Genomic DNA, 24,310 nt, shown 5'->3' on the forward strand with positions numbered 1-24,310 from the left:
TATGTGTCTAGTCCACTAAGGTCTTTAGCATATCAACAGTTTTGTTTTGTATATAAGATACATAGCTATTTGAAGAGGGGAGTCAGGGGTGCATAGAACAAGCATAGCTGATGACTGACAACATTTTGATTTTCTGCTGAACTTTTCTGCTTTTCAAAGGTCAATGCACAACTTCACATCCCTTTTCTAGCTGTAGTGCTTTCAGTTATGAAAAATAAATTTTACCTTGCAAGTCATCATTTCCTTATTTTACAATAATAAAAAGCAGATATTTACTCACTCATACAATGGTTTTGTTTTTTTTCACTATGTAGAAAAAAAGCCACCTTTATTTACTTATTCATCTTTTTTTTTAGTGTCACAGTCAAAATGAAATTTAGTTTTTCCATTTACTTTGACATTTCAATGTCTATGTGCTGTTTCTGAGAAAACACAAGTGGCATAATTCTGTGTATAATTCTTTCAAAGACAAAGGAGAGAAAACATGGAACATAGTGTAAATTTCATCCTTTGAGAATGGTCAGATAGTCTCAAAAGGCTAGTTGTGTAGAAATGTTTGATTTAAGAGAAACAGACCATAAATTTAACAAATAATGGTATAATTCCACATAAGATTAATGATAATTAAATTTTAATAACATGTCTTTCTGTCCTTGTTACTTACAGAAACATATAGTGTTATCAGTTCAGTTCAGTCACTCAGTCATGTCTACTCTTTGCAACCCTGTGGACTGGGGCACGCCAGTCCTCCCTATCCATCACAAACTCCCAGAGTTTACCAAGACTCATGTCCATTGAGTTGGTAATGCCATCCAACCATCTCATCCTCTGTCATACCTTCTCCTCCTGCCTTCAATCTTTCCCTGCATCAGGGTCTTTTCAGATGAGTCAGTTCTTTGCATCAAGTGGCCAAAGTATTGGACTTTCAGCTTCAGCATCAGTCCTTCCAATGAATATTCAGGACTGATTTCCTTTAGAATAGACTGGTTGGATCTCCTTGCAGTCCAAGGGACTCTCAAGAGTTGTCTACAACACCACAGTTCAAAAGCATCAATTCTTTGGTGCTCAGCTTTCTTTATATTCCAACTCTCACAGCCATACATGACTACTGAAGAAACCATAGCTTTGACTAGATGGAACTTTGTTGGCAAAGTAATGTCTCTGTTTTTTAATATGCTATCTAGGTTGATCATATCTTTCCTTCCAAGGAGCAAGTGTCTTTTAATTTCATGGCTGCAGTCACCATCTGCAGTGATTTTGGAGCCCCCCAAAATAAAGTCTCACACTGTTCCCGTTGTTTCCCATCTATTTTCCATGAAGTGATGGGACCAGATGCCATGATCTTAGTTTTCTGCATGTTGAGTTTTAAGCCAACTCTTTCACTCTCCTCTTTCACTTTCATCAAGAGGCTATTTAGTTCTTCTTCACTTTCTGCCCTAGTTTTATAATTATATACAATATATAAAGTGACACAATTTTAGATAGATAGACAGTTAAAAAGTAATTTGAGACATAAGAAATTAAAAGGGCTTCCCTGATGGCTCAGATGGTAAAGAATCTGACTTCAAAGCAGAAGAGCTGGGCTTAATCCTTGGATTGGGATGATCCCTTGCAGAAGGGAATGGCTGTCCATGCCAGTATTCTTCTTCTTTTTTTTTTTTTCTTCCAGTGTTCTTATCTGCGGAATTCTTTGGTCAGAGTAGCCTAGAGAGTTTATCTGAGCAAATTTATTTTAATCAGGCAGCATCAAATTTACTAGATACAAAGGAACTCCAAGAAGCTACATGAAATGAAAGACTTTTGTAGGCAGAAGGGAACAGGAAGAAGGAAATTATACTAGGCAAAAAAGTGGGTTGTCTATTGCAAGGTTAATTTTCTTTAGGGGATGGCAGGGGTCTATCAGTCAGATTACCTAACTAGAGCTGATCAGGAGAGTCCTGAATGATTAGTTTAAGATTATTTTTCTGGGAATGCTTAAATAATCAAGTTAAGTCTCTCTTTGGTGGCATGGAGTTTAGGATGAATGACTTTATTTTGGATCTATTGTCTTATTTCTAGTAACCTGTATATTCATATATACCTACACTGAACACATATTTATACATGCACACAAACAGGGAGTCAGTCTACCAACTTGTTTGTGGTGGGAATACAAAGTTGTAGTGATTTTTTTCTCTCAAAGATCTTGCAGTTTAGATGGAAGTAACTTAAAATACAAATAAAATTGCCTTCCATGGGCAAGGCACTCAGTGAATATTTGTAGAATAAATAAATGCATAAAACAGCACAAATATAAAGCAGTATTTACTGACTGGTGAGCAAAAACATGAAACACTAGAGAGTTCAAGAGGTTCAATGAAAAAAATGAAAGAAGGCTTAAGACTGACAAAACTATTGATGTCTTCACAGGGATGTTAGCCATTGAAATGTCTTAGGTCCAGCAGGATAGCGTCCCATGGGGTGGAATGTATTTGTGTAGGTTGGGACAGGGAGGATGAGCAGAGAGGGAGAAAGAAGAGAGTTTTGTTTTGTTTTTTTTAAGACAGAAATAAAATGAGCAGATAAGCCACAGAATAGGAAATTTTGTGCAATAGAATGAAAAAAGCACGTTTAAGAGAAAGCAAAAACTAGACTTAAGAGACTTGTACTTAGGGGGAATCAGAATCTAAAAATGAATATATCTAAGGTCTCCAATAGAAATAGACTCATTACTAATGAATATAGCAATTTACACATTGACATATGGGACATCAAGATAGATGTCTTCTTAAATAGAGAAATATATTTCATTTGCTTCACAGTTTTTAATATTTTAAAATAGCTGAATTATTCTTTCAAATTTTTTAAAACTTATTAAAAATATTAGAATAACAATTATGTGTTTCATCAATAAAAACATCCATCCATCTCAGAAATCATATAATCCCTTCTTTCTTTCCATACTTCTATTTCCAAGCAGTCAGGTTGAGTTCAAGCTATTACTGCAGTCTATCTTGAATCTACTCTTTATCATCTTTTATTTTAATTGTAGTAGATTTCTTATGTTGATACAGTTTCAGGCGTACAGCAAAGTGATATATATATATATATATATATATACATATACATATATCACATAATATATATGTATATATCGCATGATATATTTATATATAACACATGGTATAGTATCATTCGGAGAAGGCAATGGCACCACATTCCAGTACTCTTGCTTGGAAAATCCCATGGACGGAGGAGCTTGTTAGGCTGCAATCCATGGGGTCGCTAAGAGTTGGACACGACTGAGCGACTTCACTTTCACTTTTCACTTTCATGCATTGGAGAAGGAAATGGCAACCCACTCCAGTGTTCTTGCCTGGAGAATCCCAGGGACTGGGGAGCCTGGTGGGCTGCCGTCTATGGGGTCACACAGAGTCGGACACGACTGAAGCCACTTGGCATAGCATAGCATAGCATAGCATAGTATCATTTTTATATATATATATATAAAATCATGTGGCTCAGATGGTAAAGAATCTGCCTGTAATGTGGGAGACCTGAGTTCCATCCCTGGCTTGGGAAGATCCCCTGGATAAGGGAATGGCTACACACTCCAGTATTCTTGCCTGGAGAGTTCCATGGACAGAGGAGCCTTGTGGGCTACAGTCCATGGGATAGCAAAGAATCGAACAAGACTGAAAAATTAACACACACACACATGTGTGTATAAATGATCAATAAATCAGTCATTCAGTCGTGTCTGACTCTTTGAGACCCCATGGACTGCAGCACGCCAGGCTTCCCTGTCCACCACCAACTCCTGGAGCTTGCTCAAACTCATGTCCATTGAGTCCATGATGCCATCCAACCATCTCATCCTCTGTTGTCCCTTTCACCTCCTGCCTGCAATCTTTCCTAGCATCAGCATCTTTTCCAATGATTCAGTTCTTCGCATCAGGTGGCCAAAGTATTGGAGTTTCAGCTTTAGCATCAGTCCTTCCAATGAACACCCAGAACTGATCTCCTTTAGAATGGACTGGTCGGATCTCCTTGCAGTCCAAGGGACTCTCAAGAGTCTTCTCCAACACCACAATTCAAAAGCATCAATTCTTTGGCTCTCAGCTTTCTTCACAGTCCAACTCTCACATCCATACATGACTACTGGAAAAACCACAGCTTTGACTAGACAGACTTTTGTTGGCAAAGTAATGTCTCTGCATCTTAATATGCTGTCTAGGTTGGTCATATCTTTTCTTCCAAGGAGCATGTGTCTTTTAATTTCATGTCTGCATTCACCATCTGCAATGCTTTTGGAGCCCGCAGAAATAAAGTCTGTCACTGTTCCCATTGTTTTCCATCTATTTCCCATGAAGTGATGGGACTGGATGTCATGATCTTAGTTTTCTGAATGTTGAGCTTTAAGCCAACTTTTTCACTCTCCTCTTTCAATTTCATCAAGAGGCTCTTTAGTTTTTCTTCACTTTTTGCCATATGGGTGTTGTCATGTATATCTGAGGTTATTGATGTTTCTCTCAGCAATCTTGATTCCAGCTTGTGCTTCCTCCAGCCCAGTGTTTCGCATGATGTACTCTGTATATAAGTTAAATAAACAGGGTGATGATATACAGCCTTGACCTACTCCTTTCCCTATTTGGAACCAGTCTGTTGTTTCATGTCTGGTTCTAACTGTTGCTTCTTGACCTGCATACAGATCTCAGGAGGCAGGTCAAATGGTCTGGTATTCCCATTTCTTTAAGAATTTTCAACAGTCTGTGTGATCTCCACAGTTAAAGGCTTTGGCATAGTCAATAAAGCAGAAGTAGATGTTTTTCTGGAATTCTCTTGCTCTTCTATGATCCAATGGATGTTGGCAATTTGACCTCTGGTTCCTCTGACTTTTCTAAATCCAGCTTGAACATCTGGAAGTACCCAGTTCACGTACTGAAGAAGCCTGGCTTGAAGTATTTTGAGCATTACTTTGCCAGCGTGTGAGATAAGTGCAATTGCACAGTAGTTTGAACATTCTTTGCGTTGGGCTCCAAAATCATTGTCCATGTGTAGAGTCTTCTCTTGTGTTTTGGAAGAGGGTGTTTGCTATGCCACTGCATTCTCTTGGCAATACTCTCTTAGCCTTTGCCCTGCTTAATTTTGTATAATATGTGTATAGACCACATATTATATACATATATATATATTGTCCCTCATAAGTCATAAAATATCAAATATAATTCAGTATAGTTCCCTGTGCTATACAGCAAGTGCTTGTTGCTTATGTATTTTTTATATAGTAGTGTGTTCATGTTAATCCTAAACTCCTAATTTACACCCCTACTCTTCCCTTTGTCAACCACAAATTTGTTTTCTATGTTTGCTGGACCTAGAGATTATCATACTCAGTTAAGTAAGCCAGACAGAAAAAGACAAATACTGTGTGATACTACTCATGTGTGGAATCTTAAAAAAACCAAAGATACAAATGAACTTATTTACAAAACAGTTGTAGATTCATGTTCTTATCCCCCTGTTTTTGGCCTAATAATTGCCACCTCTCACTGACTTTGACTGCCATTCTCTCCTGGGATGTCACCTGAAAAGGCTTCTTTTGTGATCTCCTGGCCCAGCCAAGTCTCCTACCTCCCATTTAATTTTCAAAACTCTATCAGAATTTTCTTTATAAATGCTGATATGACTACATAATGTCCCATGTTATAAGCCGTTAGTCATCCTTTATTGCCCAGAAGATAATGCCAAACTCTCTAATATGGTATTTATAACCCTCAGAATGTGGCTATCCATCACCTTACTTACAGTCTTTTCCATTCATTTATCCCATTTATACTGAGATTCAGTCAACCTGCTTTGCATTTCACAAATATTCCTTGTGATTTCTAACCTCTATGCTGTTTTGTCATGCTTTCTACCTAGAATATTCATCCTTGTTTCCTTCTTTCATCTGAAAAATTCCTACTCACCTCTCAGGACTCAAATAAAATGTCATATACTATTTAGTCACTCACTGGAAAATATTATAGCCTCTTAGCTTTTTTTAAAAAATTTTTATGTGCCACTTACTACACTGAATTATTTACATTAATGTGTCTCCTCCCTTCTTGTTACACCCAGCACACATAATGTCTAGCACATAGTATATATTTGTTAACTGCTGAATGGAATTGTTTTAAAATTTAGACAAAGATAACCACCACTTAGTTTTTAATGTTTATTTATTTATTTGGCTATACCAGATCTTAGTTGCAGCATATGGGATCTTTAGATGTGGCATGCAAAATCTGTAGTTGTTGCATGAGAACTCTTAGTTATAGCCTATGAAATCTAGTTACCTGACCAGGGATTGAAATGTGGCCTGTTGCATTGGGAGAGCAGACTCTTAGCCACTGCATCACCAGGGAAGTCCACCTCTTCTTATTTTTTAAGACCACTTTCATCCTTTGTCAATTTCTTCATCCTAATGGCTATTTTCCTATGTCTTTGCCACATACAGAGAAAATTTTATTCAAAGACTTCTTTATTGGGTCTAATAGAGAATCATTATTACTGTGTTAACATAGAAACAAATTTTAAAAACTTGTGAAATTAAATATGAAGCTGATTTGAGCATTAAATCTTTTAGACTGCATTAACCAAAAGTGTTAATCAATTTTAAATTTATAGTCAATTTATCATTAAGAAAATCGATAGCAAACATTGCTTAAGCCACTTTTTTGTGTTAGGAGATCTGCAGAGCTTTTAATGAAATGTTTTATTTTCCAACTTGCAGTGGAAAATTTAGACATCTGTGCAATGACTTTTTTGCTATATTTTACCAGGAAATCAGAAACATTTTATTAAAAAATAGATATATCAATGAAAGTATATTTTATATGATAATAAAAGAATAGGGAAAATTTAAAGTATGAATGTTATCATTATAACACTCCTTTGTTTCTACTTTCTCAAATTTTTATACTACTAGTTCTTCAATAGAATGTACCTTTAAATAGTTCTCTTTAGAACAGGTTCATTTATTTGTGTTCCATACTTCACCATAGGAGTTGTTTGTAATATATTTTTGGAATGAGATACTGGTCAAATATCCATCAGTTCAGTATTTCACATTTATGAACAAAGCCACCAAATTGAAAATTAGCTTTGTGTGCTTCATAACCTAGGACCAACTCAGAAATATAGGAAAGCAAGTAATTATGACCCAGTTAACAGAAGCTATGTTTATTTTTTGTGGCAGAGAAGAGTTATCTAAGTTTTAATTATAGGCACTGAGTGTTTCTAGACAAAACTGTCTGCCTGAAGTGTTTTAGCAATGAAAGATCAGTTGGAAAAGCTTGGTTTGCCCAAAAATCATGAAGTAAAAAAAGACATAAGATGTAAAGAGTTAGATAGTCTTCACATAATTTGCAAAACCTTAAGCTCATCAAAGGAAGAAATCAAAATTCTATCTAATAGAACTGGAAATTAAGTTGTAAGGAAGTAAAATTTCTCTAAAATATCACACTGACACTTCAAATGCTTTATCAGCAAGAAGACTTTTAAAAAGACTGTTTGTGTCCAGATAAAGTTTGATTTTCCCTTTCTCTTAAAATAACAATAATAAAAAAAAAACCTAAATATACATGTTCTTTTGCATGCATGTGTGCACGTGTGCTGAGTTACTTCAGTCATGTCTGACTCTTTGCGACGCTATGGACTGTAGCCCACCAAGCTCCTTTGTCCATGGAATTCTTCAGGCAAGAATACTGGAGTGCGTTGCCATGCTCTCCTTTAGGGGATCTTCCCAACTCAAGGACTGAACCCCAGTCTCTTATGTCTCCTACATTGGCAGGTGGTTTCTTGACCACCAGCACCACCTGGGACCAAGGTAAAAAGTAAGAGACTCCCTTGTTGATGCTGTCTGACCTAGTCCCCCTTCTCTCACCTATCCTAAACACATATTATACTTAAAATATTATTTTTTAAGACTTTAATTATTTCAGGACCTCATTTGGATTCATTTAAATGAGTGGCATCCTTTGCTTAAATTTGTTTTCAATGACTTTTTCCCCATTTTTTCTCACTTTTCAGACCTGCGTTGGTCTTAGATTATGAAACACTCAAAACAGACCATGGGAGACCACTTTGAAATTGATTTTTCTTCATAATTAAAATTGTCACATGAAAGTATGTTCTTAAACAGAGAATAACTTTTTCAGAACGTGATAAGAGTAAAATCTTAAGAATGAACTGCATCACCTATCATTGCTGAAGTATCTAAAAAAATACACTAGAAAAGGTATTTCCAGGTGTTTTCCCACTTACTGCTTAGAGTTAAAGCTAATCTTTTATAATAAACATCATCCAACAATAGCTAACATTTTTTTCCTTTAGTTTGTGAGTCTGCCCAAGAGTAATGTGACTTTAGATACACAATCCTAAAATACATTTACCCTTAACTTAGAGATACCATTTTAGATATAAAATCTTTTGTCAAAATTGTAAAGTACCTCATATATAACTTAAAGTAAAAGAGCTAATATTATTTTTCTTAATGATAAATATATCTATGAACTCAAGCAAATATTGAAGTTAATATTATAATCCAATGTATGAGTGGATCGATGAATGGATAAACAGAGAGTGATCTGGAGAGTTCTGAAATGCTATGTCTATATATTTCTTGCCAAAAAAAGGTGACATTAATTAAGAATACCTAAGCATATTTCTGTTTTCTAATAAATTTCAAGTGATGTAAATCTTTTACTTTGAATAACTATGATTGCCATAAAGTTAGACTTAGTAAATATATACTGTGTGTATGGGTATATATATATGTGTGTGTGTGTGTGTGTGTGTGTGTGTGTGTGTGCACTCACACACACATACACACAATGATTTATAATCTTGGGAAATATGATATTTTAATTTTCATTTTGGTTAAAATAAGTAAAATTAACATATTCAAAGCTGTAGACACAAGAAGACTATTTCTTAGACATTTATGAAAATCTTGGCATTCTATTCCTCCAGCTTGATTTTTCTATGGCATATTCACTTAGCATAATTTTCCATAAATCTTGTAATAATAGATATATGACTTACTACTCTAGTGAAAGAAACAGTAGATATCCTTTGTAGAAGAGATAATCTATGATGCAACAATGGTTGTGTTTATACACTCAAAATAAGTTTTTAATTTTTAACTACTTAAAGCTAAGGAAGTACCTACTTGCCTAAAAATTTTGACTTTTTTCAGTTAAGTGATCTAGATATATTCCAAGGTTTATCTCATTACATTCTTTCTCTTGAACACCAAAACATTTTTATTTAGCAATGAACCCTCATCCACCCCCCAAATAAGAACAGTTTGAAAGCAATGAGCATAGTTCTTTCTCTTCCAGAGATACAGGTAGAAAGTGTGTAATAACATGAAGTATACTGTGACATGGTAATTTTAGGCATTGAACTTGAGTGGCTTATACTATGCTCTTCAGAGTCTGGCAGCTCTAGGTTTACATTCCAGTGCTGTCAGCTGAGCTGTCTAAGCCCCTGTTTTGATACCAGCACATGTGACCACTATTTCTCATCTCATTACAGTGCTGTGAGGATTACATGAAATACGCTGCTTCATATAGCACATTTATCTCAAAACCTGACACATGATAAATACCCAATAAATAGCATCTATAGATAGAGCAACAGATGGACAGGGATTGATAGAATCACAAATCTGCTTTTGTCTTATGGAAGTGCACAAGCAAGAAATTTGTGTATTATGTGGTACTGATTTTCCCCTTTATATAGGTGACCCCAAACTAATTTGTCAAAACACAATGATTAATTTGAAGAAGGGTTGTTAGGAGGTGTATGTATATAAATATAAAAACATATATACATGCACATACATATAGATGAGTAGATATAGAAATATTTGTACATGTGTACATATGTTCACTGATTTTTTCACATTCATTTTTAATTGAATCATATTAATGAAAAGATAAATATGTGCTTGTTTTATTACTCACTTGTTAGCTCTTGCCAGAGCATTCTGGTTTTCTAGGACAGGCTGATCATTTTCTCCATAAATCCATCTAATCCAATCAGTCCTAGAATGATTCATGCAAGTTCTCAATTGAGGTTAAGATCTTGTTTCCTGGTCCCTAAGCTTTAGTGAACAGAGAGTACGAACAGATTTACTCACCAAGAGTAAAAGTAAACTCCAAAGCGATTTGTGAAAATTCTTGTCAATCTGGCAAATGCAAATACCTGTCAAGTCCCCAGGCTTCCCTGGTGGCTCAGTGGTAAAGAATCCACCTGCAATGCAGGAGATCTGGGGTCTATTACTGGGCCAGGAAGATCTCCTGGAGAAGTGAATGGCCACCCACTCCAGTATTCTTGCCTGGAATATTCCAAGGACAGAGGACCCTGGCAGGCTATAGTCTGTGGGGTCACAAAGAGTTGGACATGACTGGATTACTTATACTGTCATACACACTGTCAAGTCCCCTGTAGGCTATTAAGCTCTAGGAGAAAAACAAGGCCCTACTGTATAGCAGATGCAACTATATTCAGTATCCTGTGATAAACCATATGGAAAATATATCAAAAAAATATCAAAATATATATCAACTGAATAATGTTGCTGTATAGCAGAAATTATTACAACACTGTTGTTGTTTAATAATTTAAACAGGCTAAGTCAGACAGGCTAAGTCTTGTCTGACTCTTTTGCAATTCCATAGACTATATAGCCCACCAGGCTGCTCTGCCCATGGGGCTTTCCAGGCAAGAATACTGGAGTGGATTGCCATTGCCTTCTCCAGGGGATCTTTCTGAGCCAGAGATCAAACCCATGTCTCCTGTACTGCAAGCAGATTCTTTACCATTAAGCTACCTGGGAAGCTCATAAAAATCAACTAAATGAATAAAATTAAAAAAATACATAGCTAGGAGAAAATTTGTGGCCCCATCTCATCACAGTTTATAATCCTATCAGAGGGAAAGAGAATAAAATAGAGAATGCTTTCTATGTATATACATATATGTGTATATATATATATTCTTTTCCATTATGATTTATCACAGAATACTGAATATAGTTCCCTGTGTTATATGTATAACTGAATCACTTTTCTGTATAGCAGTAATTAATAAACATTGTAAATTAACTATACTTCAGTAGAAAATAAAAATAAGTAATAGAGAATACAAATAATTAGTACTCAGTTGTCTGGTGAAAGCATATAACCAGAAATCCCTTTATTTTAAATCTAGATAACTGAGAGGATCCTATTGTTGAGTGACAAGTAGTTTTATCCTCTTTCAACTTTTATCCCCTTTTCATGGTTAAAATGAAACAGATCTGTTATCAGTCACCTCTGGCTTTGGGTGATATCTTGGCTCTTTTCTGGAACACTCTCCTTCCAGCCCACCCCTAACTCTTTTTCAAGCCTCTGTAATTCCATGAAGTCCACCCAAATTATTCTTGCTCTAATAAAGAATTCCTGATTCCCTGCCTTGAAATGATCCCTTTCTCCTCACCTTCCATAGCATTTCAGGCTTTATTTGTGATACATGGTACATTCTGTATAGTTAATTCATAATTACAGTTATATTATAGTTGTCCAGTCATCCTTCTTGAGGGCAAGGTTCTTCTCTTATACCCCATAACAGTTAGCAGAGACCAGGAGATAAGCAGTCAAAAAATATTGGTGAACCCATAAGCACATATCAAGAATTTGGGCATTTCAATCTGGAATGTTAAACATTTTGACTAGACTTGTATCATACAAGTCTCAGTTTTCTATCAAAAGAAGTATAGATCTTGAAAAACAAGTGGAGAAAATAGAGGAGCAGCTAAATAGCTATGTAAAATGAGAGCATGAGAGTAATGAGAGTTAGTCAAATGAGAGTAATCTATTCTATGGCAACAATAAACCATTAAACCTCATGGCAATTAATATTATTTCTCACATAATCCACCACACATGTTATTGAAGGAGATGATTTTACCATTACATGTGTGCCTGCGCTTAGTTGTGTCCAGCTCTTTGAGACCTCATGGACTGTAGCCCACCAGGCTCCTCTGTCCATGTGATTCTCCAGGCAAGAATACTGGAGTGGGTTGCCATTCCCTTCTCCAGGGAATCTTCCCAACCCAGAGATCCAACCCATGTTATGTCTCCTGCACTGGCATGTGGATTCTTTATCACTAGTGCACCTGGGAAACCTTTTTTTTTTTTTTTTACCCTAAATAATGCTTATTTTCCTAATCTCTGATGTCAGTTTCCTCATCCCCCACTGAACAGCCCCTAAAACAGCGCCCCACCCAGTGTAGGTTTTGGGTACAATAGCAGCCCACTTAAGGTCAGTTCAGTTCAGTTGCTCAGTCATGTCTGATTCTTTGAGACCCCAGGAAGCATGCCAGGCTTCCCTGTCCATCACCAACTCCCGGAGCTTGCTCAAACTCATGTTCATCGAGTCAGTGATGCCATCCAACCATCTCATCCTCTGTCGACCCCTTCTCTTCCTGCCTTCAATCTTTCCCAGCATCAGGGTCTTTTCCTATGAATCGGCTATTTGCATCAGGTGGCCAAAGTATTGGAATTTCACCTTCAGCAGCAGTCCTTCCAATGAATATTCAGGACTGATTTCCTTTAAGATTGACTGGTTTGATCTCCTTGCAGTCCAAGGGACTCTCAAGAGTCTTCTCCAACATCACAGTTCAAAAGCATCAATTCTTCTGTGCTCAGATTTTTTTAATGGTCCAGCTGTCACATCCATACATGACTACTGGAAAAACCATAGCTTTGACTAGATGGACTTTGGTGGCAAAGTGATGTCTCTGCATATTAATACGCTGTCTAGGTTGGTCATAGCTTTTCTTCCAAGGAGCAAGCGTCTTTTAATTTCACGGCTGCAGTCACTATCTGCAGTGATTTTGGAGCCACAAAAAATAAAGTCTCTCACTGTTTCCATTGTTTCCTATCTATTTGCCATGAACTGATGGGACTGGATGCCATGATCTTAGTGTTTTTAATGTTGAATTTTAAGCCAGCTTTTCCACCCCCCTTCACTTTCATCAAGAGGCTCTTCAGTTTCTCTTCACTTCCTGCCATAAGGGTGGTGTCATCTGAGTATATGAGGTTATTGTTATTTCTCCTGGCAATCTTGATTCCAGCTTGTGTTTCATCTAACCCGGAATTTCACATGATGTACTCTGCATGTAAGTTAAATAAGCAGGGTGACAATATACAGCCTTGAGATACTCCTTTCCTAGTTTGGAACCAGTATGTTGTTCCATGTTTGGTTCTAACTGTTGCTTCATGACTTACATACAGATTTCTCAGGAGGCAGGTAAGGTGGTCTGGTATTCCCATCTCTTGAAGAATTTTCCACAGTCTGTTGCATTCCCCAAAGTCAAAGGCTTTGGCGTGATCAATGAAGCAGAAGTAGATGTTTTTCTGGAATTCTCTTGTTTTTTCTATGATCCAGCAGATGTTGGCAATTTGATCTCTGGTTCCTTTGCCTTTTCTAAATCCAGCTTGAACATCTGGAAGTTCACAGTTCACATACTATTGAACCCTGGCTAGGAGAATTTTGGTCAATTTATGTTTTAAGGTCAATTTAGAATAAACAGTGCTGTGATAACAAATGCTAAAATCTCACTGGCATAACAAATTAAAGGATAAATTTTACTTATGTAAGTCCAATATGAATGAGTCAATGGAGCTTCTTCTCTACCTTGTGGCTTCACCATCTGCAACATGTATGCTTAAGCTCTCCACACTGGAAATAAGACAGCAGAAAGACCACATGGGTACTTTTAAGGCCAGACCTCTAGGTGGCCATAGCTCTCCCACCAAATTCATTGGCATACACTCAGTCACATGCATCCTGACTTCAAGGAAAGCAAGGAGATATTTGGAAACTTGCTGAGCAATAATAGTATCCACAACAAAATTCTGTAATGGCATTGAACTTCACCTATTTTATAAGACAAGGCTAATATTTAAAATTACTGAAAGGTTCCCATAACACCTTTCCAAGACCATGCCTTTTGTCAGTCCTATAAATCCTAAAGGTGAATTTCAGGGATGACCATTCATGTTCTTGTGTCTGATCCCAGAAGATTTCTTCTGGTTCCTGGAACCTTGTATTATTCATCCATGCATTTTGCTCCACCCCTCTCTATATTATAGATCTCCCTGGGCTTGGGTTAACTCTTCCCCATCTGGTACATCCTTAGCCTTTCCTTAGGTTCTTTTATATAGGTATAATTTTACATTTTAGCAAATACTTTGAGGATATTTTTGTTATTGTTAATTATAGTTCATGTAATTAACCACATTTTATATATAAAACTGTACTCTGTTTTTTCTAATATTATGATATATATTTTAATGATTTAATATGATCTCAATTTTGATAATAAAGTTTTGATAAGTATACTATTAAAAATCATCCTTATTAACAGAAATACTTCATCTCACTGCAATTTAAATTGTTGCTTACCTTATCTTAGCAAGTATATCTGCAATGGCAAAATTGTATAGTTTGTGTTGCCACATGGGAGATATCTAGGTGAATGACAATTAAATACATTGTATTAAAATATGATGTGGCAGAGATGAATTTAAGTTGGAAAATAGCTTCCTTGTGATCTTAGTTTTAACATTCCTATCCACAGAAGTCTATAATAGATCCCACAGAAAGTAATATCAACTTAAGTGACTTCAGGTAAACACACACATATGTAGTATTTCCATGAGTTATTTTGTGTATCAAATGTTATTAGCACTCATCAACAAAAGTTGTTAGGACAAAAATATTATGTTCATTTGAAAAATAATTGTTCATTCAGAGTGAGAATAGTACTATGAATAAAATGAACTCTGCCAATTTAGTGATTTATGTTAAGCAACCAAAGATTTTCCCTTTACATTTTTTTAAAGAAACTTTGATACTTATCAACTGTCATACATACTAACTTTCTTTTAAAGCTACTTTATTCTGCTTTCATCTGCAATTTTGTTGCCAAAATTGCCCCTTTTCTTTCCACTCACCTTTATTCTCTCCTCTTTGTAAGTAGCTAAATTGAGAGAAAATCAATTTCAGAACAGTGAAGCCAAAGGGGAGAAATTTTAAAGACTCAAAGTCCTTACTTTGAGTAAATATTTCAGAAACATGAAAAACTGTAAAATTCTGATCAATCTAAGAAGACTCAGAGAAGATACAGGATTTTAAAAATTATTTTTAATAAACTCTTCAGTAACATTGCATATTCAAGACCCATAATAGAAAAAAAAAAAAAAGAATTGGGGCAATTTTATGCATGACAAGAGAGATATGCTGGTCTACACAGCATTTCAGGAAATGTGGTTCACTCCAGGTTTATGTAAAGCTAAATTCAGAGTAATATCTCTCTCCTTACAGGAATTCACATTAACTCTATTAAACAGTAAAGCAATGTAAGTAAGCCAGTACTCAGTAGCAGTTTTGAGGAAATCTTTCAAAAATATTCATAAGGCATACTTATCTTGTGAGCTGGCCCTTAAAGAGCAATTAGGGATTAACTGGATGGATGGAAGCTATTTGTTTTGGTTTGGATTGATTTGGTTTTCCCAACAGGAAAGATTAGTAAGAACAATTTTTGAAAGGAAGGGGGAATACAATCTACAAAAAGAGAAGATTAAAGAAATCTATTGCTCAAATAAAAGGCATGCATACAGAGGACCAGAGGAGTTACGTTTGGCTAGTTATTAGGACAGGTTGTAGAACTGAATTCACAGTACTGGGAATCAAATCCAAGGTTTTCTGATTCTGACCCATACTCTTTTCACTACATTTCTCTGCAGCTAACTAAATAGATTTCAAATTTTAAAATACACTCAAATCCTCCAAACATACTCCCTTTTCATCTTATTTAAAATGAGGAAACAAGTGAAAAGAAAATCTCCTTTAAAATTCCAACATTCAAAGTCTTCTGCTTAATACATTTATTCAAAAAGAGTCATCATCCTATTTAGTTAGAGGTTGCCTATTTTCTTCCATCCTCTAACTGTGTTTGATGCCAGAAGTCACAGAGTATTTATGCTCTGTGGTTGTTTTTTCTCTCACTAATCAACATAAGGGAAAGGAATTTTATTGTCACACTATTAAACAACTTCTTTGACAAGTTTGTGGCTTTAGTGTGATTTTTCATAAGTCTCGCATGTGACTCACTTAATTATGACTAGAATTCTGGGCAGATGGACTTTTCTGAGCCATATTTGCATCTGCGCCAAGGGCATGTAAAATCAGCTTTACATATGCAAAATATATTAAACTAAACAAGTTATTCTAGCGAAGTGGAAGCTGCTAGGGATAGGGTATATGTCATGTTTATTTCTGTATCTCACACTGAGCCTAATCCAGGACCACACAGTAGAGATTTAATAATAAGTTTTGAATATATATGGTTTTTTAAACCACATGGTATTTAAGTAACTGTTTATCATGAAACAATAACTATTAACAAGTTACCTATCAAGAAGGGAAAAATGATCAAAATAATTGTGTAACTAAATTAAACTTGACATTTTTCCCCTTCATATTGGTTTGTAGATATACTATCAGATTAAATATGATTTAGATTCAAGCAAACTTAACTTTGGCAAGTTGGATTATTGACCATGTAATGTTGGTAGCCAAAATAATAGTGATAATAATAGATACCAAGTAAGACCAGGTAATCTAGGCAGTATAGTGGGGTTCGTTTCAGAGGTTTAGAGTTGCCTTGTGGCCTGAGGCAGACATCCATAGGACGCAATCAACTTGAGCATGATCTGGTTAATGATTGCCTTCAGGAGACTGGATTCAGAAATTGATACTAATTTATTTCAAATGGAGGTTCAGTGAGAAAGTTAGGGATGAGGAATGGATTGATATAGAGCCAAGCTATGATTGGCATCTCTCCTGGGAAGATAAGTACTAGTTTGGGTTCAGAGTCAGTTTCCAGGATTGAAGAAAAATTAGAATGTTAGACCAGTTAACAGCTCTACCAAGGAACCAAGAATCGAAGTGAAAATTCAATCCTATTGAACCAGCACAGATTGTAAAGCCATGAATAGGAGGTACACAGAAATGTAGGAATTTGCTGTGGTGTGTCGGTTCAGGTTCTGTCAGAGGATAAAGGAATCTCGGATAAGTGGAGAAAACTAGAGAAGAAGCCCAGCACAAGGTGAGGCATTCCAAGGTAAAAGGAGTGTGACGTCACTCCAAGACTGACTCAGTGATGAGGGAGAAGACAGCTAACTAATTTCCATAAGCTTCACATACGAACTGAACTAGAACTAGAATGATTATATAATTTATTTTCTATACCAGTTTACCTTTGAGAGTAGCAGAAGGCACTGTAATGATTATTCCAGAACCACATATGAAAGCTTGAGTTTTCTTGGGCAGACCAGGGCATAATGTCATTTTAAATATAATAGAGTGGATAGAAGATACTAGAAATTGAGTTTCACAGACTTTTCTGAGAGGACTGGAGGGAAGGATATATGAGAAACTGCATTATTTTGGCAACAATTATATCTTATCTACAAGTAAGGATTCTTTAGTCTTCCTTTTCAGAAAGCACCGATGAGTAGACTGGATGCAGTGGAGCTAATGACACTCTGCCAGTGATGTCCTGGATGTTTGTAGTGAGCCCATAGAAGGAAAGCTGGCAGGAAACTCTTCATGTCCATATCCTTTGGGCCTTCTGAATTAATCATGAATTAGATGGCCAGGAAATGAGTGAATGAGCCTATAGGAGAAGAAAGAGATTACTTAGGATGGAGAGGAATCACTCATGAAACCAATGTACATAGATCAGGATATGACAGATAAAGGTCTTTCCTTACCCAAGAAAGTCTCTGAAATGACTGTACAAGAACATGTTTTTTTTTTCATGTCTTAAGGATGCACATTTAAGTCAATGGCATTTGTGGAACTTTCTCTACTTTTCACCAATCCCATAACTGGGTAAAAGAATCATTTTTATTTTATTATTTATCTTATTTACTGAAAGATTCATAGAAACTCAGAAACTTATTGTTACCAAGCAATATGTTCAGTTCAGTTCAGTCACTCAGTCATGTCTGACTCTTTGTGATCCCATATACTGCAACACACCAGGCTCCCTGTCCATCACCAAATCCCAGAGCTTGCTCCAACTCATTGTTCATCCAGTGGGTGATGTCATCCAACCATCTCATCCTCTGTCATCACCTTCTCCTCCTACTTTCAATCTATCCCAGCATCAGGGTCTTTTCAAATGAGTCAGTTCTTTGCATCAGATGGCCAAAGCATTGGAGCTTCAGCTTCAGCATCAGCCCTTCCAATGAATATTCAGAACTGATTTCCTTTAGGATGGACTGGTTTGATCTCCTTGCAGCCCAGGGACTCTCAAGAGTCTTCTCTAACACCACAGTTCAAAGCATCAATTCTTTGGCTCTCAGCTTTCTTTATGGTCCAACTCTCACATCCATACATGACTACTGGAAAAACCATAGCTTTGACTATATGGACCTTTGTCGGTAAAGTAATGTCTCTGCTTTTTAATATATTGTCTAAGTTTGCCATAACTTTTCTTCCAAGGAGCAAGCATCTTTTAATTTCATGGCTTCAGTCATCATCTGCAGTGATTTTGGAGCCCAAGAAAATAAAGCAATATGGAAGGCTGCTTAAAAAAATAACTAGAAATGCTGAATAAAATATCACAAATGTTCTTTAAATGCAATTATAAACTACTAGAAAGTAAAGACAATCCTTAAAGACAAAAGTAAAGAAACAATTGAAAACCTGAGACACAGAATGACTGCTGACCAGATCTAGAGCAAGAGAAAGGAGAGACACTAGTAAAAATTAGAGGTACTCTGTAATAGTGTACAGTTGACAAAATCTGCCCACTGTCAGGAGAATAAGGATGTCTGGATGGGGATGAAAACAAAAATTTGGGCACAAAGTTGTTTGAGGCTCATGCCATTGGTACTGAACCCAAGTCCATGCTCCTGATGCACAGAGAAGACAAAATGTTAGAGTGTGAAGCAGAGAAAGGGTTATTGCAGGGCCAAGTAAGGAGATGGGTGACTCGTGCTCAAAAACCCTGAGCTCTCTGATGGTTTTGGAGGGAAAGTTTTTATAGGCTTCGGGAGAGGGCTGCAGTGTATGTGCTTTCTTCCCAGTGAGGTGTCAGGATGGTGCTCCAGGAATCTTGTGCTCAGCCTGAAGTTGCCATCCTCCACCTGGGTGGTGGCCTCAGTTCCCACAGAAGAACTCAAAGATACCATTATATGCATTCCTTGAAGAGGAACCAGGACCCTGCTACAAGGTTGCACTATCATTTTTTGACGGCTCCTCCCTTGCTTCCACATCTCCTCCTTTCCCTAATTAGCAACTATTTGAATCTGCCCTTTGGAACTCAGGTAAGGTTGTGGAGGCTGAATGAAGCCTATTTACTACAAGCAAGAAATGGAGGACACAGAAAGGATTTGAACCAGGGACAGCCTCACAGATTCCTGCTTGGTGTCACCATGAATATACCCTCACTACATTTATGCTTTTAATTTCCACCAGCTCCTTTTATGTTCTGAACTGCTCAAGGTGATAGATGAATGTTAAGGTAATCCCAGGCTGGTAATACCCACATATGCAACTCTGTACTATAGCCCACCAGGCTCTGTCCATGGAATTTTCCAGGCAAGGACACTGGAGTGGGTTGCCATTTCCTTCTCCGGGGGATCTTCCCCACCCAGGGATCGAACCTGGGTGTCTTGCATTGCAGGCGGAGCCTTTACTATATGAGGCACCAGGGAATACCCACTTGACACCTGGCATCACCAATGCAATGGGCGTGAACTTGGGCAAACTTTGGGAGATGGTGAGGCACAGGGAGGCCTGGTGTGCTGCCATCCATGGGGTTGCAAAAGTTGGACACAACTAGGCGACTGAACAACAACAACACATATTCATCATGTTACTATCACTGGACTTTTGTAGAAATAAATGTGCAGCCTCAGGAAGGTTTTATAAATTGCTATTTTAATTCTGGTTTGAATCCTTGTCCTTTTTTTCACAATGATGAATAAGGTTTTTGACTCCATGCCTTCCTGTTCTATGATTGTTTAACAAAATAAAGATAATTTAGGAGTGGACAGAGGATGCAGGGGTTTCCTGAACAAATACAAAGTCATTTTCTATCCACTGCTTATTTTTAAAATGTGTCCTTAAATTTCAGTGTTTGTGATTATCATTGGCAAAGCTTATCTATATTGACCTTTACTATCCTTTTTAACATCTTAAAAGCTTCAATCATATCTCTGCTCTTCAATGCTTTTTCTTCAACTATTGTAATCTGAGTTTTCTAGCTCTCCAAAGTAATATAACCTCCTTTCTCATTTGTCATTCTGCTCCAGTCAATCCTTTCTGCCTCCTCAATGTCTTTCCTGCAACATTATTCCTTTCCCTACAGAGGGAGATTGTCTCAAATGGTAAGTCACTGAGTGTATTTAATCAGCCACCATTACAGTGTCTGGCTTCCCAAGACATGTTTGTAGCCTATTTCATAAATTTATTGTTCTTAAAAGCAAACCTAATTTTGCAATGAAACTACCCAATCTCCTTTTCATCAAAAACCAAGGTAAAATATGTCTTTGGTGTAAACAATCCTGTTCAGCTACTTTGATCTAATTGGGATTGGTTTACATTGTATGTTCTTTAAAATCATTCCTTTGTACTTCTTAGAGCAGGTATCACTTTGGTCCCCCTATGTTGCCCCTTTTCCTCTATTTCTTCTCTATTTTGTCATTCCTTTACTTGTTAGAGTGGCCACATTCCTGTAACTTAAAGTTGACTGTTTCCCACTGCCCCTGATAAACTGCACATAATAATCTTTGTGCAGTGCTTATGTGTTTTACACTTGATTCTTAGTACAACACTGTGAAGGAGGCAGCATGGCTACTCTGCCCCTAAAGAGGAAGCTTCATCATGGGCTGAATGTTTTGTCCAAGAACAGATAATAGGTTACACAAGAGCCAAAATGAGAAGCCAGATGCTCCCACTCCCAGTTTTCCCACTAAACTAATAACTTGAAAACTAGAGATATTTTTGACATCTGAGTCTAGTAAGGGGGTATTAATAGGTCCTTGGTAAGGCTGAGAGATTACCTTCTGGAGACTTACAGTATAGGCTAGCTTTGCATAATTTACATAATCGTGTCAAAGGCCCCACTATTCATGTACATTTCAAGATTAAATGTAGTGAAGCTACTGAGGTGTATATGATTCTCCCAAGAGCTGCCTTTGGCAGTGCCCAAGAACATTTCTCATTTTCTGAAACAAATGATTCCATTTCTACTTTCTCTATGATCCTCCTTTATCAACCTTCCTTTCTTTTTCCTCCAAGCTTCAGTGATATATGCTATCAATTTATATATTTATACATTTAAGTTGAATACTTACACAAGATAAAGCACATAAATTCCAGGAAAGAAGTGGTATAAAATTAATATTGAATAGAGCCAGGGGTTGGAGGGAGTAAAGGAGGAAGAGAGCATTACCTAAGTTACTCACCAAAGTCTGTTCTAGATGTATATCATCCGCTTTCTCAGTAAACCCATTCTCTTGTAACACTCCTCACGATGCAGTAATATTTTACTCATTTTACAAGAATCAAAAAGAAACTTTGAAGAGTAAATTGAGTAGTTAGTAAATTAAAGGAGAAGGATGTCTGATTCCAAAATCAATGCCATTCCCACCATATCAAACTTAATGGGATAAAGCATCTTCACTGACATCATCTTAAGGGCCTTATAGACATCTGGAATAGTCAACCAAAGCATATTAGGCTCCTCCCATGGGTGGGATGCTGAGAAGAGCAACACAGTCTTCCTAATCAAAAAACCTACCAATTTTCTGATTAGGAAAACAAGGATAGCAGATACTAAATGATGAATAAACACTGCCTAACAACTTAACAATGTGCATACATGGGGACAGGAAATATACAAGATCTTCCATTTTCTGTACAGTCTGCTCAATTTTGCTGTGAAATTAAACTGCTCTAAAAATAAAGTTTATTCATTTAAAAGAGAAAAAATCAGGCAGAGCTGAGGATTCCTTGAAATTTTTATAGTTCCCAGAATACGGTCTTATTGGAATCACTAATCCAACCCAATGCATAGAAAACATCACTGTGAGGCAAAGAGAGCCACCAAGAACAGACCTGAGGTCTAAGCAATTTTTAATAGCAGTTTGGTTGTTTTTCAGCAACTTTTGTGTCAGTGGGTTCCCTCAGAGTGTTGCCTCACTCAGCTGGATGGTATATGAACCACAGAATGAATTGCAGCAGCTTGGCAGGTTGACATCTGCAAAAGGTGTGAAGAAATATCATTGGGTTGTCAAGAGGTGTGAAAAATCTAGCCATCAGAATATTGCCAATCACTTCTAAATGGACACTTTTTCAAGAAGCATGTTTCCTTTCTTGTTTCTCACTGTCTCTCGTGGCAGGGCTAATGTCTAATAGTTTAAGGTGTCAGAGGAAGCAGACTCCATCTGAACCTGTTTATTTTCCTGGCTGAGACTTTGAAGAATAGACCATGAGGAGCCTGGGGAGATAACTGTGTGTTTTTTTTGTTTTTTTTGTTTTTTTTTTTGTCACCGCATCTTCCTTCTGACTCACTGCAAATATTTTTTTCCCGTAGAAATACATTTTTATGTATTGAATCTCACTGAGACTAAATTTAAGAAAAAGATCGCACTAACATAAAACCAAGCTAGGGGCCATCACAGCTCACTGTTTTATTATTAATTTCAGTATAAGATATTATTGGCATACATACCTCTAGTGGTATATTAATAAAATCAATCATTATTTTGCAAAAAAATTTTAATATACTTACCTTGAATTAGGGCAAATAACCTGTCTCATTCCTATGATACATTATATTAAAAAATCAAAATATCAGGCCTTGACATTCAAGTTGTTTTTATGAATTTAAATATGCTGATTAATTACTCAACAAATACCGTAGGAGAAGGCTGGGAGGATCTACTTGATTACAAAGTATCAGAAATATGAATCTTTAAAAACATATTTTATTATTCTTATTATTACTTTATTCATTTTTATTTTTTGGCTGTGCCCTCGAGGCATGTGCGATCTTAGTTCCCACCAGGTATTGAACCTGGGCCCCTGGCATTGGAAGGCAGATTGTCAACCACTTGACCGCCAGAGAAGTCCCAGCATCTTTAAGAAACAAAAAAAAATCATCTTTGAAATGCAAAAACAGATCTGAAAGTCTACTACAGAATAATATGCAAGAAACTTAATTGTCTCCCTATCTCTTCTTTTGTGCAATTTAGAACCAAACTGATAAAGTGCACTTTTACTGTTTGCTAAATAAAAGCTCCACACTTGGATTCTGATTTTTCTGTTTTAAGCTCAAGATTCAACATAGCCTAAGTTTTTATCTTCTGACTCCATCTCTGCAACCAGCTCAAACCTGACCATGGTTGAGACCTCATGAGCGCTGCCTGATTTAATCAAGCCCCACATTCTCCATCCATAGACTGCAGTTTCAGAGCTGTCCATAAACACATGAAAGAGAAAAAAAAAAAAATCTTCGCTGAACACCCTCATGACTTCTGGCTAAATTGGCTTCAAATTGTGCTTGTTGGGGTGGTCAAGATGAAGAAAGGGACTTATAACAACTTCTGTTCATATGGTCAGACATTTGGGTCTGATTGTCATCAGTTCAGTTCAGTTCAGTTCAGTCAAGTCATGTCCGACTCTTTGTGACCCCATGGACTGCAGCATGCCAGGCTTCCCTGTCCATCACCAACTTAATTCTTCTAGAAAACAAAGTCTGATTGTACAATTACTTGCCTAATTTTTTTCATTAGCACTGCTACCCTTGCTTATTTTCTAGACCTTCATATGGTATAGTCCTTTGTTACTTTCAGGACCTTGCATCTTGATGGATACTATCTCAAATTCTGCTCCATGCATATTAATTTCTAACCACTCTGTTATCTACACTGGTAAGCCCAGTCCATTCTTGTCCATTTAAGATAAGTAACAGTGCGGGGATGATGTCTGACTTTCTTAAGCTATGTCCATCTCCTTCCTCCTTGTGTCTCAATGATTATCTTTGATCTCTGAATCCATGGCCATTTAGTTTGAAAATTCTTTAAGAAAAGGGACACATTCTTAGTCATCTCTGTGATTCCAATACCTAGGACAGTGCCTAACAACATTGAGGTGATGGATAAATATTTCCAGAAGGACTTCCCTAGTAAATGAACAAGCAAAAAGC

The sequence above is a fragment of the Bubalus kerabau genome, chromosome 3 (assembly GCF_029407905.1).
Source record: "Bubalus kerabau isolate K-KA32 ecotype Philippines breed swamp buffalo chromosome 3, PCC_UOA_SB_1v2, whole genome shotgun sequence".
Lineage (NCBI taxonomy): Eukaryota > Metazoa > Chordata > Mammalia > Artiodactyla > Bovidae > Bubalus > Bubalus kerabau.